The sequence below is a fragment of the Arvicola amphibius genome, chromosome 10 (genome assembly GCF_903992535.2).
Source record: "Arvicola amphibius chromosome 10, mArvAmp1.2, whole genome shotgun sequence".
In the NCBI taxonomy this organism is placed as follows: Eukaryota; Metazoa; Chordata; class Mammalia; order Rodentia; family Cricetidae; genus Arvicola; species Arvicola amphibius.
This window is the reverse complement of record NC_052056.1, coordinates 112,179,098-112,192,836: the sequence shown is the minus strand read 5'-3', so window position 1 is coordinate 112,192,836 and position 13,739 is coordinate 112,179,098.

The following is a 13,739-nucleotide window of genomic DNA, read 5'->3' as shown; positions in this document are numbered from 1 at the left end:
AACTTCAGAATCTGTTTGCATCTACAACCAACGATATCTATTAAAATCACAAACACATTACCCCTTACCCAGCAGTCTCTGTTAGAAATCTTTCCCTTAGAAAAAAACTCACTGCCAGACCTGGGTCTTCAGGGTGGTGATCTCAGCTACCCGGGAGGTTGAAGCACAATGCGCCTGAGTTCATGGCCAGACTGGGCAACTTAGGAAGATCCTGTCTCAAATAACTTTGAAGAGGACTCAGTGATACAGCAGCTGCCTAGAACCCTTCTAACACCCTCTCGCCTAGAAGGTAAGAGGTGCTGGATTCACTCCACAGTACTGTTGGGAAGCTCCACCCATTCCAGACCCCGCCCCTCAGAAAGTCTGCCATTGGTCCTCCCCTGGAACTGCTCAAGATGACTTACAGGCTACATTAGACCTAGTCGCCAGACTTGACGGATGCTCTCTCTCCTGCCTCCCCGAGAATCACCTGGTAGTTGCTTACCTCTGCTCTGTTTATTAAATCTGGATTTATTAATTCAGTCTGATTCATGCCAGACCTGAGTGAAGTGGAGTTTTTCTGGTGACCCCGTGGCCATAGAAAGCCACTCTCCCTTCCTCCTCAGCTCTACCACATCAGACTGACTCTTGCTTCCTAAGTCATCCATTCCAAAACAAAAGCCTATAAAGGGATCTAGGATCCCTTTTGAGTCTTCACCCCTTCTGGGGGAAAGGCTTCCGATTTGCCTTCAGAGCCACTGCAGTGCCAGCTGACTTCCTGTTCCGGGATAGGACAATTCCTGCCCTTTGGGCTTCCTTTTTTGGGGAGATGTCCTGCACAGGGAAACCCCAACCCACCACTGTTTTGGCCCCAGACTTTCTGGGGGGCGGGAGGGGGGGACGCCGCCCGTACCCACCACCCCACCCCACCCCGATCTCCAGTCTCTGGCTAATGGCTTGTGAGGGGACACTTCTGGGTCCAAGTTCGGTTCCCCCACCCACCCAGCTCTTTCTCTTCTGCTCCTGCTTCACCCGTGACAAATCCATTCTCCTTGAATAAACTCTGCTACATCTTACTCTCTCTCTCTCTCAAAAAAAAAAAAAAAAAAAAAAAAAAACTCTTTCCCTCTTTCCAAATCCTCCAGTTGCTGTTCCAGCTCATTCATTTGGGCTTTCTTTTGATCTTGAGCATCCTGAGTTGCTACTCTGTCATTCTGGTATAAATATGATAAATTGTGCCGGGCGGTGGTGGCGCACGCCTTTAATCCCAGCACTCGGGAGGCAGAGGCAGGCGGATCTCTGTGAGTTCGAGGCCAGCCTGGTCTACAAGAGCTAGTTCCAGGACAGGCTCTAAAAAAGCTGCAGAGAAACCCTGTCTCGAAAAACAAAAACAAAAACAAAAAAAAATGATAAATTGTTTAAAACTTACATTTTCACAAATCCAATAAATTCTTGTGAGTTCCAGAGAGCCAAATTGAAGGACACACCTTTTTTTATACAAAAGAAAAAAGAAAGAAAAGGAAGCAGTTTTTTTGCCATGTGTGTTTTACGCAGTGGCATGCCTTTGGTAGGGCCCACCAAAAGCATCCACTTTGCCCAACTCCTGTTTAATGTGTGTGTGTGTGTGTGTGTGTGTGTGTGTGTGTGTGTGTGTGTGAAAGAGAGAGAGAGAGAGAGAGAGAGAGAGAGATAACTTAGCTTTAACTCTGTGTATATGTGTATAAAACTTAAATTCAACCGGGTGTGAATGCACATATGTTTACTGTTAAATGTTATAGTTGTCTGTCCATTATATCTCACTCCAGACTAAGAAAGCAATAAGTCTCAGGTTTTAAATGTTTTAAATTGGTGTGCACTTTTAAATTTCTTACAAAAATACGGTATGTTTAACCCAACCCTGCTTTAAAATATATTAAGTTGATCTCTACTATTGTCAGTTCTACCGTTAAGCTTCTATTGCAAGCAGTTTTATCTTCTTTGCTTTTTACAAGTATAAATCTTACCTGTTAAGTTGAGAGCCAGTACAGCTGAGCTTAGACCCAGCTCTCCAGGCAAATTCTATGCTGTAGTTATAGCTTATCTATACCCCATAAACAGCCCTCAACTGCTCAGAGATCTGGGGAATATGGCATTTAACTGTTTAATTATTAAAAGACTTTTCATAACAGAGAGAGACAGGTTGGCTCCAAGCAGCAGCACTCTATGTCCTCCAAAGAAGACAGAAGACAGATGGGCACAAAACAACGTCCATCCATAATTCGCGTCAACTGCCAAGCACTGACCACTGGCAAAACTGCCTTCGTCTAAACTGAAGATCTCCAGACGTGGACCGAATCGCTGGAATCAACAGCCTAGCTGCTCAGGTCCAAGTAGACTTGTCTTTACAGATTTCTAACCCACAGGATCTTCAAAAGCCTGGCAGGCCCTGTGCTAAACAGCAAAAGGCAAATATGACCCTCAATGAACATGGAGGCCCCTGAGGAGTAACTCTAGGTAGCCAACCACGTAAATTCTCTGTTGCTTTTTAATCAATAACTCAAGTAAATTTTATCCTTCTTAAAGATCTCTGATGCAGTTTAACAGCTGAGAGGTTTTGTCGGTTTAAAAAGACAACCTCACCAAACAAATTTCAGTAAGCTACAAAAATATTTGAAAATGCTAACTGATGAAGGATACACCTTTAATAGGTCAGATACACCCCTCTCAATTCCCTGGTCCAAAAAAAAAAAAAAAAAAAAAAAAAAAATTTTCTTGCTAAATTTAACTTTGTCCTCTGTTCTGTCAATACCTTGCCAGGTCTAAGAGACACGGGACAGTTCCACACCACAAAACATGGACAAGAGCAAAGAGACCAGCTACCCCAGGATGTGACCAGCACCCAGCTTTCTCAGGTCCCCCCCACAAAACAACACCCACAAATAAGCAGGAAGCAGTCTTGAGAATCCACCATCCCAATTCCTTTATCCTGTTGTGCCTAACTTCCTGCCTTTTTATTATAAGAAAGAGATGGGAAGTGTTATGGTCTGCTACATTACACGTGATGACAGAGCTCACACATGCACGCAAGGGCTTACGTAGCTGTGTCATATGTATGTGATGCAACCATGCTGCACATGGGTCATGCAGGGCCTTTTAAGGTCACTGGGGCAGCTAGGTATTTTTGCCCGAGGGCTTGTCCACACATGTGTGGCCCTGGAACCCGGAAGTGCCAGCCATGCTGGCACTAAAATCATAACAATAACAATATTGTCTAACCTCCTTGCTTTCATCAATATGGGTAAGATGCAACTAATTGAGCAAACTGTATTTCCAGATTTAACGTATATGTGCTTTCAAAGCTAAGCCTCAACAACATTTGTCTAATTCAGATATACTTAACAGGTAATTATACCCTAATCCTAAAGCCCTTCAGAGAGCTGAGAATATAGCATTTTAGTAATTTTTTAAAAGCTTATAGAGACATACCAGCTACTAGAAGCATCCTGTGTCTCCTCCAAAAAAGGCCACAGAAGAACTCCCCTAGAAGTTTGCTTTAAATGTGACAAAGCCAGTCATGCAGCAAAAAAAAACAAAAAAACAAAACAAAAAAAAACTGCTTCCTTTTTTTTCTAAGTATCAGACTGTTGTTAAGTATCAACCCCAATACTCCTGTCTCCACTTGCAGAGTGCTGAGATTATAGGCATACACAGTGGTATACAATTCAATTCTGATACCAAATGCTTCACACTTTAAATAGCTGCCAAGACCCTGACTAGACTGGACAACAGGGCACTAGGAGTCAGTTCCCCCACTTTGCCAAGACAAGGTATTCTTGCCACTCTTCCCAAATTCCTGCCCCACTGCAAAGTCTGTCAGATCTCTGGACTTGGCAAAGACTGGTTCTGCCTTTGGGACTTCTGCTCCCCAGTGACCACGGAGAAACCTGGGACTGCCTAGGTAGCTGGTAGTTGTCTTACTTCTGTTTATTTGTCTTTCTCAGATAAGCTGGCATTTGATGACTAGGGTACTGATAGCCTTATCAGTTCAACAGCTCTCCCCCAACCTTATCTACCCCCCCCCACCGCCCCTGGCTACGACCAGCTTGGTAGCTCATTGGTTCATTGGCTAAGTTTCCTGTTAAAAGTACAGACAGGTGTGTGCCTCATTCACAGGTTTTATGGTTCAAGATAAACGGGTTTTAGAGGTAACTTTTGAGGTTCAGAGTTTTAGCATTGATAAACACAACCTTGATGAACCGATAGAAGACCAACTACAAACAGTTTTCTTGGGGTCCTTAAATTTCTGTGGATTTTACTGCTCCCAGCTTTTAGTGACGGGTTAGCATTAGAGAAGGTTTGGAACCCTGCAGGTATGTTCAACTCCCTCCTCCTCCACTTGCCCAACCTCTTTTGTTCAGTGAATTAAGACTTAAAGGTGATACTGAGTGTTGCTTTAGACCACTGCAGACTTATGTCTGTTGGGTCTTGAGTTCAGTGCCTTCACCACTTGACCACCCTGGAGACACAGCGATTCTTCTGTAGTGGAGTTGGGAACCCACTGTCTTAGGGATTTGACTCACGGCCTCAGTCACAGAAGGTTCAGTAGTTGCCAGTTGCAGATTCTGTCGTCTGAGTTCTAAATTCTTTGTGTTGAGTGATTTAGAAACTGTTTGACTCCTTTGGATGAAAGCTAAAGAAATTAGGATGAAATAGAAGGCAGGCGTTCAGATGGAAAGGAGCCATTTGGATGCAGCATGGTGTTGAGCTGTATCCAGTTGGCACAGGGCTGTCAGGAGACTGTTTTCACCTGAGGATGAGGGAAAACTTTTTTTAAAAAAATGAGTCACAGAAACTTGAAGCAGCTATTGCTTTTGCTGAATTTTTTTCTCCACAGCCAGCTCCTCCTCCGTGTCTTATTCTAAAGCAAAATCTTGAGTGGAGCAGAAATGAAAGATTTATTTAATGACCATAATGTCACTTAGAGAATTAATTCCCAAGCCAACATTGGCTGCGTTGGTCACTGTGCTGAGAGAGGATGCTGTCTGTGTTAGTTTAGTTGGAGAATCATATCTCCTCTGCATGGGAAGGGATTGATTAGACTCAGACCCGAGTATCTCACCTGTGGCCACATAGCTTCAGGCAGACGGGAGTAGGAGTTTGGATCTGCAGTTTGGCTGCACAAGGAAATCACTCAGAGAGCTATGAAAAATGCTAATAACTGCTCCCACCTGTGTTCCTCACTTAATTGGGCATTGGGGTTTTCTAAAGCTCCCTGGGTGATTCTCTTGTGCAACCACGGCTACGAATCACTGCTAATAAGTACAAAGTACCAATTTCCTTGCTAAGGGAAGAGCTAATCCAGGCTTAACTTTTGCTGGGTCCTGGGTCCCATGTTCCCTTTCAGCCTTCAGGGCCAAGACAAACCTGGCTGAGAATTTAAGGCAATGAATGAAGTTAACCAATGGTTATTAATTATGTTTTTAAAGAGTATTGTCAAATGTTCTTTTTCATTTTAAAACTAACAAAATGGTACATATGTATGATTTGAAATTGGCAGGCATTGTGGAATGCCTAATTAACATGGATTTCTTCACGTTGCTTTTGTGATGTGAGTTCTCTAAATGTACTCTGAGATTTTCCAGTGTTTGCTTTGTTGTCACCGTGTTGTACAATAAATCTTCTGAATCTGCTCCTCCCAAGAAAAAAAAAAACGGCTTAAAGGTGTGTTTCACTGGGCTGAAACCAGGCCCTAGGAAAAATGTTTATGCCTTTTAACCCAAAGCCAAAGTCTTCTGCTATGACACCAAAGAAAAGAAATCTACTCCAGCTGTTTTACAGGTGCCTGCATGTTCCTGAGTGTCAAGCCCAACCTGCAGGCGGCCCTCCAGATATGCCATCCCTACACCAACTACAAGGACACCAACAGATCCAGAACTGGCAGGTTGACTTCACTCACATGCCCACTCATAAAAAATAATAAAATAAAAAAATAAAAAAATTCCCTTGTCTCCTAACTCTTGTTGACACTTTTATAGGATGCATAGAGGCATTTCCCACGCCCTAAGTAACAGCAGGTGTGATGGTTCAGGTACATCGCTCGATTTGGCATGCCATCTCCCCAAGTTCCTGGAACTTCGGGGCTGGTACCACCTATTCAAGCTCAAAGCAGGCACCTATCCAGCAACTGGGGTCTGATTTTCCAAGATGTCCCAGTGAAGGGCATATCTGCTCTCATGGCTCACTCATTCACCCTTTGTCTCTTTGTACAACCAGGGCATATCTCTGTCTCATTCTTTCTGGCCGTCATCACTCTCCCCGCGCCTAGCCCTGTTCATAGGACCGGTGTTAAAAAAAAAAAAAAAAAAACTATTTTTTTCCTTGTAATCCTGCCTCCTCTGCCTCCTCAAGGGACAGATGCCTGAGGTCTCCTGGAAGGCGGTTAAGTAAATGCTTCTTCACCTTCACCTCTCACCCAGCATGCGCTGCCCACCAACTCCTGACTCCTCCTTCCCCCTGTTGTCCTTTGCCAACAGGAAGTAGCCAGACTTGAACCCGTACCAGTAAGTATCCAAAAGACGGGATGCTGGGAAGCTCCACTGGGGTTTCACTCCTCCCATTCCAGACCCCGCCCCTCAGAAAGTCCACCATCAGCCGCTGCTCCTCTGGAACTGCTCAAGACCACCTTCAGGCTATTTAAGACCTAGTTGCCAGCCCTGCCACATGCTCTCTCCTGCCTTCCCAAGAGTCACCGGGAATTGCTTCACTCGGCTCTCTTTATTAAATCTGGATTTGTTAATTCGGTCTGATTCAGCTTATTGCATCAGCGGAGGAGCCCAATAACTGGGGCTCCAATACTTAGCCAGTACCACAAAAGCAAAGCAGAACAAGTCCTTACAAAGGAGACAGACAGAAAGTTGCGGCATGTTGAGCTTGCGTTCCTCGTTAGTGATGGCGAAAATAAAACCTGGGGATGAAGCGTAAGCTTATCAGCCATGACGGCACTGAGTGAGCTGTGGTCCATTACATCGCGGACAATTATCAAGCAGTTCTTTAAATGAACTTGAACTGTAGTGAGTGAGCTGAGAAATTTCTTTAGATGCCTTGATAAATAGCTATATCCAGGGCTGGGGAAATGGCGCAGTGCGTAAGAGTGCTTGCTATGCAAGTATGAAGACCTGAGTTCAAATCCTCCTCACCTCCCCACAGCACTTACTTAAAGAGCTAAGCTGTGGCTGCATAAGACTTTCCAATACTGTAGAAGTTGTTGGGACTTGCTGGCTGCCAGTCTAGCTCCAGGCTCAGTAAGAGACTCTGACTCAAGAAAACAAGGTGGAGAACGATGGAGCAGGGCGCCCTTTAAAGCTTCTTCCTTTAGCCTCTGTGCACATGCACAAGCACACATAACTCCCCCCCCCCGCTCACCTCTCTCTCTCTCTCTCTCTCTCTCTCTCTCTCTCTCTCTCTCACACACACACACACACACACACACACACACACGGGGGGGGGGGGAGTCGCTGGTGAGATGGTTCAGTCATTCTTTGACATTCGTATGTTCACTGTGGCACAAGTGCACCATACACACACCACACCATGTACCACAAACACACACAGAGTAGGGGAGTAACAAGCAACCTTTAAACTTTTTACTAAAATATCATAGATTGAGAAGAATAACACTCTAAAACTAAATATCAGAACAAGAAAGCTGGCCAGAGTGGCGCATGTCATCCTAGCACTCGGGAGGTAGAGGCAGGAACAGTATTATAGGTCACACAATGAACTCCAGGGCGGCTGGAGCTAGAGGAGACCCTGTTATGAATACAAAAGACGAGAGAATAGTTTGTCCCAGAAATACTAACTCCTAAACTAGATCTGGTGGCTCACACACCATAAACCGGGGATATGAAAGATGAGAGAATAGTTTGCTCCAGAAATACTAACTCCTAAACTAGATGTGGTGGCTCACACACCTTAAACCCGGGACTCAAGAGCAGAGACAGGAGGACTACTAAGAGTTGAGCTCTGGAGGGAGGCTCTCTCTTTCGTTTTCAGAATCTCAAAATCTATTTTTTTTTGCAAAATTCACACAACATCTTTCTCTAGGTATTGATTTCAATAGAAAAAGACATCTGGCCAGGTGGTAGTGGCACACGCCTTTAATCCCAGCACTGGGGAAGCAGAGACAAGCAGATCTCTGTGAGTTCGAGGCCAGCCTGGTCTACAGAGCTAGTTCCAGGACAGGCTCTAAAGCTACAGAGAAACACTGTCTTGGAGAAAAGAAAAGAAAAGAAAAGAAAAGAAAAGAAAAGAAAAGAGAAAAGAGATCTGGTCCATCTATATAACCATGCTTCTTTCATATACCTTTTATTTAATTTTAGATTTATTTTACTATTTTATATGTATGAGTATTCTTCCCACTTGTATGTATGTGCACCATATGTATGCCTGCTGCCCTAGGAAGCGAGAAGAGGTTGGAATGGGAATTAAAGACAGTTGTAAGCTGCCATGTGGGTACAGGGAGTCAAACTCCAGTCCTCTGCAAGAGAAGCAGTGCTCTTAAGCACTGAGCCAATTTTCCAGCCCCTCATACACATGTTTTAAACATTCTAGGGTTTTTTGAGATTTATTTTTGTTATTTTTAATTTGTGTGTGTGTGTGTGTGTGTGTGTGAGAGAGAGAGAGAGAGAGAGAGAGAGAGAGAGAGGGCACACACAAACACAAGTAGGCCAGCTGTAAGCTCCTCAACATAGGTGCTTAGAACCAAATTCAGATCCATGGCAATAGTAGCCAGGCCTCTTAACCCCAGAGCATCTCTCCAGTCCCTAGGCACCACATTTTTAAAGAAAACAAAATGACATTTAAAATTTTAATAACATTTTATTTGTGTGTGTGCACATGTGCACGCGCATGTGAGGGGTGTGGATACGTACATGCCACAGCACTTGTGTGGCGGTCAGAAGACAACCTCTAGGAGTCAGTTCCCCCCTTCCACCACATGGGTCTCAGGGATCAAATCAGATCATCAGGCTGTGCAAGGGTATTACCTGCTGAGCGATCACACGGCCCAAGATGACATTTCAATAATACGCTTATTCCCAATGGACCCAAATACCATCCCTTTCATTTTCTGTTGATTTGTGTGTTCATGTCTGTGCATCACGTGTGTGTGTGAATGTGTGGAAGACCAGAAATATGTGTCAGGTGTCTTCCTCAGTTGTCTGTTATTTTTTAAGACAGGTCTCTCATTGACCTGGAGCTCGTTGAGTTTTCTGGGGTGGCTGCCTGGTAAGTCCCAAAGATCTGCTTCTTTGTATCTCCCCAGTGCTGGGCTCACACACCTGGGCACACTGGCTTGTATGTGTATGCTAGGTTCCAGACTCAGGTCCCCCTGCTCTCACAGCAGACACTTTGCTGACGTAGTCTTCTCCCTAGCCTTCTCATTGGTATTTTTTTTTAAGTATTCAGGAGGCATGTTATTTTCCTTTCCTGCACAAAGCATTCCAAATGTGGTATATATTTTCCATTTGCATCTCAATTTGGCATGGCTTCATTTCTAATATTCACATGGAGTCACCTGGGCTACTGACCACCTAGAAATAGCACCTTTCTGAAGACAATCTATGCCACAGGGTATAAGTGCCAGCATAATCATGGTATAACTATTATGTTATAACAACAACTTTCTGATTAGATCTGAGGCCTGCTTCATAGAGAGGAATTCATGCCTGGTCCTTCAGTCCGGATCAAAGTCCCAGAACTTGGGAGGTCATAGCTCTAAGAGGAACCCGACTGCTGTTGTTTTGCTAACTCATCATGTTGTCAAAGTGCCTGCTAAATGTTTCTGTATATACGTGTGCTCCCAACCTCTTTCTGCAGCAGGCAGCAGGTAATGCAGAGACTCGAGTCTGATCAAGGTTGAGAATAAGTGACCTTTGACTGCTTGGCCTTAAATGAGACATCTAATTCGACCCCACCAAGGGAACACTGCAGAAGAGGGGTCAGAAGGAAAGTAAGAACTGGAGAATGTGGAAGGGTACTGTGAATGCTGTCCTCTGGACCTGCCGTGGCCACGGCCCTCATGAACTTCTGGTCTGCACAGCCTGCACAACGGTCTGCACAGGCTCAAGCCAAGTTCAGTCAACATTCCCACAGGCGGCTCATTATACTCATTGTGTTATTTTTAAAAGAAAAAAAAAGAAGGGAGAGGATGTGAAGAAGGGGCATGTTAAAATGTGTCTACAGAATTCAGACAGATGCATTGTATAGGTGCGTGAAATTGTCAAAGAATAAATGAAGGTTCTTTAAAGGGAGAGGGAGAAGAGAGAGACATGACAGTCCGTGAGATAGCTCAGCTTGTAAAGGCACCTGCTGCCAAACTTAAGAACCTGCCTTCAATCGCCAGCACCAACCAATAAACATGGTAAAGAACAGAATCAATCCCTCCCTACAAGTTGTTTCTGACCTCCACATGAGTACGTGGTGATATGTGGGTGCACACACACGCACACACATGCATTTACATACTCACTACATAAAACCACACACACACACACACACACACAAATAAATAAAGGTAAATTTAAATTTTAGGGAAGAAAACATGATCTAGGCCAAGGCTTGGAGTGCCCTCTAGTGACAAAGCCCCTGAACCGCACTTCTTGGCATCTGTGTCTTCCAATTTAGAGCTGGTCCTCCTGACTCCAGGATATACCCAGCCTCCCAGCTTTCCAGGACCCTTCTCAGTCTGAACCCCATTCCAATCTTCGCAAGGCACTGCCACCCATTTCTCCCACCCACACCAGATGTGCTCAGATTTATTCATTCACTCGGTCTGATTCGCTGAGCCCTTACTGAGTACTGCAGATGGTGCCGAAGAGTCCTTTAGTCAAGCTTGCGCTTCTGGGTTTGAGAGCTTGCGTTTAACTAATTCTATCCTCGGGCCTTCGTTTTTTACAACTGATCCTGGGCTGTACACCTTGTGTGTAGGATTGTTGGAGAGACTCCTTGCAACAATAAATGTACTTGACAGACATAGTAGATGTTGGATTGATGTTTACTTTATTAATAAACTGCAGATTTGGGGCAGGGTAGGATGCTTCCAAGAAGAGCCTCAGCCATCAAGGTTGATCATGAGAAGAGAGTTTGGACAGGTACAGATGGCAAGGCTATAAAGTAAGATCTTCTGTCTGTCCAGCAAAGCTAATTCACACCCAGCCACTGCCGTGGCCCCAGTCTGCAGAACACAAACCTGTGGTCACCCCCAACAGAAAGTCATTCTTCAGTGGCTCCCCAGTACTCTAACATAGCACAGGAAAGGTGCATTCAAGAGCCCTTAAGTCTCTCACAGAGGAGGGCTCAGAAAGCGTAAGACGCAATGACCCAATGGAAGGGGTAGAACGTTGAAGTGTGTTTGTTTTCCAGGTGTGACATACCCGTTGCACTTTTTTGGTTTTGTATTTGTTTTTTGTTTGTTTGTTTGTTTGTTTGTTTGTTTTCTTGAGACAGGGTGTGTAGACCTGGCTGTCCTGGAACTCATCCTGTAGAAGACCAGGCTGACCTCGAACTTAGAGATCCACTGCCTCTGCCTCCTGAGGACTGGAATTAAAAGGCTTGTGCCACCACTGCCCTGCCCAGTTACACTCTTACTCAGCATTTGTGACTATCTGCACAGATTAGACCCATCGACCTTCTGCAATGCAGAGTGGGGAGGAGCTCACCAGACTCTCCTGTCCCTAAGGATCTCTATACAGGTAGTTCATGGTTGCTGGGAAAAAGAGAGAGATTTTCTTCAGTGTGCTAGCCACTAGTAAGGAAGTTCCTGCTGCCATGTCCGCCTTCCCTGCCCTCCCCACCACAAAGCACTGTCCCCCACTAGAACAATAAGCCAAGATGAACCCTTTCTCCCTCAAGCTGTTTGGTATGGGTGTTTCTATGTTCGCAAGAAGAAAGTAACGTGGTGGTTTTACGTAAGAAGTTCCCCCCACCAGGATCTAACTCTAAAACATGAACTAACTTTGTGGAGCCCATTCCCTTTGGAGAGATAGATACTTTGCTCCGCCTAGGCATGGCGGGGGAGGAGGAGCGCGCTAGGTCCTACCTCAATAAGGTAATGGGACAGCCTTTGTTGACTTCCGGGGTAAACTCTCGGAGGAGCAGATGGGAGGTGGGTTGGGGAAGGGGTGGGAGAAGGAAGAGGAGCAGGAGGAGAGGAAGAAGGGGGAACTGGGAGTGATACAAATAAATAATAAATAAATAACCCCCAGGCTCATGGATTTAAATGCTTGATTCCCCTATTGGTGGCCCTGTTTGGGGGCTTATGCATGGAGTCTTAGTGGAGGGATTAGGTGCTGAAGGCAGGTCTCGAGACTTAATAGCTGTGTTCCACTTTTGGGTCTCATTTCCCTCATGTGTGCAGTGGAAATGTGATCTTTCCACTTCCCCCACCTTGATGGACTTCTAACCTGCTGGAACTAGAGGCCAAAATGAAACCTCCTTGCTTTTGGCCATGGTATCTTATCAATCATAAACATGAGAGAGAGAGAGAGAGAGAGAGAGAGAGAGAGAGAGAGAGAGAGAGAGAGAGAGAGAGAGAACTAAAGCAGTAATTAAGACACAGAAGACACAGACAGACAGGGCCATTTTCCCAGGCTCCCAACACTGGAGTATCAGAAGGACACATCTAAGACCGTAGAGGAAAAGGGTCCAGTGTGTGTCCTTGCTTCTGATCTCCAGGCCTTTCCTGGCTTGTGAGATAAGGATGATTACCCGAACATCTCTAAACCTCAGTTTTATGATCTGGGTAATGGGTGACAGCAAGACCTCAGGAACCTGTCACGAGAGTCACAACGTGGCACACAAAAAGGAAGTGGAGTGTGTTTACCAAAGAACTAAACAGTATGCCCTCAGGGGCCAGCGCTCCATGCCCTGCCTCCTCTCGGGTCTTGCCTGGCCTCCGCTGAGCCCTTCCCAGGTTCTCCCTCAGCCTCATTCCCAGGCAACCAGCCAAACTCATCCAGCCATGTGCTCCAGCTTCCTGTCCACCAGCTGCTTCCTGAGTGCAGACAAAGAAAGCTCTGTCCCAGCCACCCACCCCAGCAAGCCCAGCACATTACACACCCTTCCCCCCATCCACCATATCACTGTTATTGGATTTAGGGCCACAGATTGGGCCCTGAGATAATCACTCCCTAGATAAGTCAATTAAAGTAGCCAAATTAAAAGTGAAAAGCAGATTTATTCAATGTGATCACATTGAGAAGACAGACAAAGAGACACAGTGACCCTCTCAACCCCCAAATCTGTCTCTGGGAATCTCAGGAGGTTATGGTTTAAGTAGAAGCCAGAACTGTTGTTAGTATTCAGGCATCTGTACTGGCCTGCCCTTGGGGTCCTGACAGGATATATCCTCAGCTACAGCCACTAGGAGCACCCCCTGCGCACATTTGCTATGTTCCCCTTATAAAAGGTGGGCCTTGACCACCTCCTCTCTCTCTCTTTCTCTCTCTCTCTCTCTCTCTCTCCTCTCTCTCTCTCTCTCTCTCTCTCTCTCTCTCTCTCTCTCTCTCTCTCCCCTCATCTCTTTTTCTCCCATGACTTTCTCTTCTGCCATTCTTTCTTCTGCCACTCTTGTCCCCAGAGGCTGTTCTCTGGCCCCCTCTCTGTCTCCTTCTCTGCCCCTTCTCTCTCCTCTTCCAAAAAAACCTCCTATGTGTGCCCTGCTGTATGACATGACTCTCTCTCCTGCCGGATTTTTAAATTATAACTTTGGTGCCATGAAACTT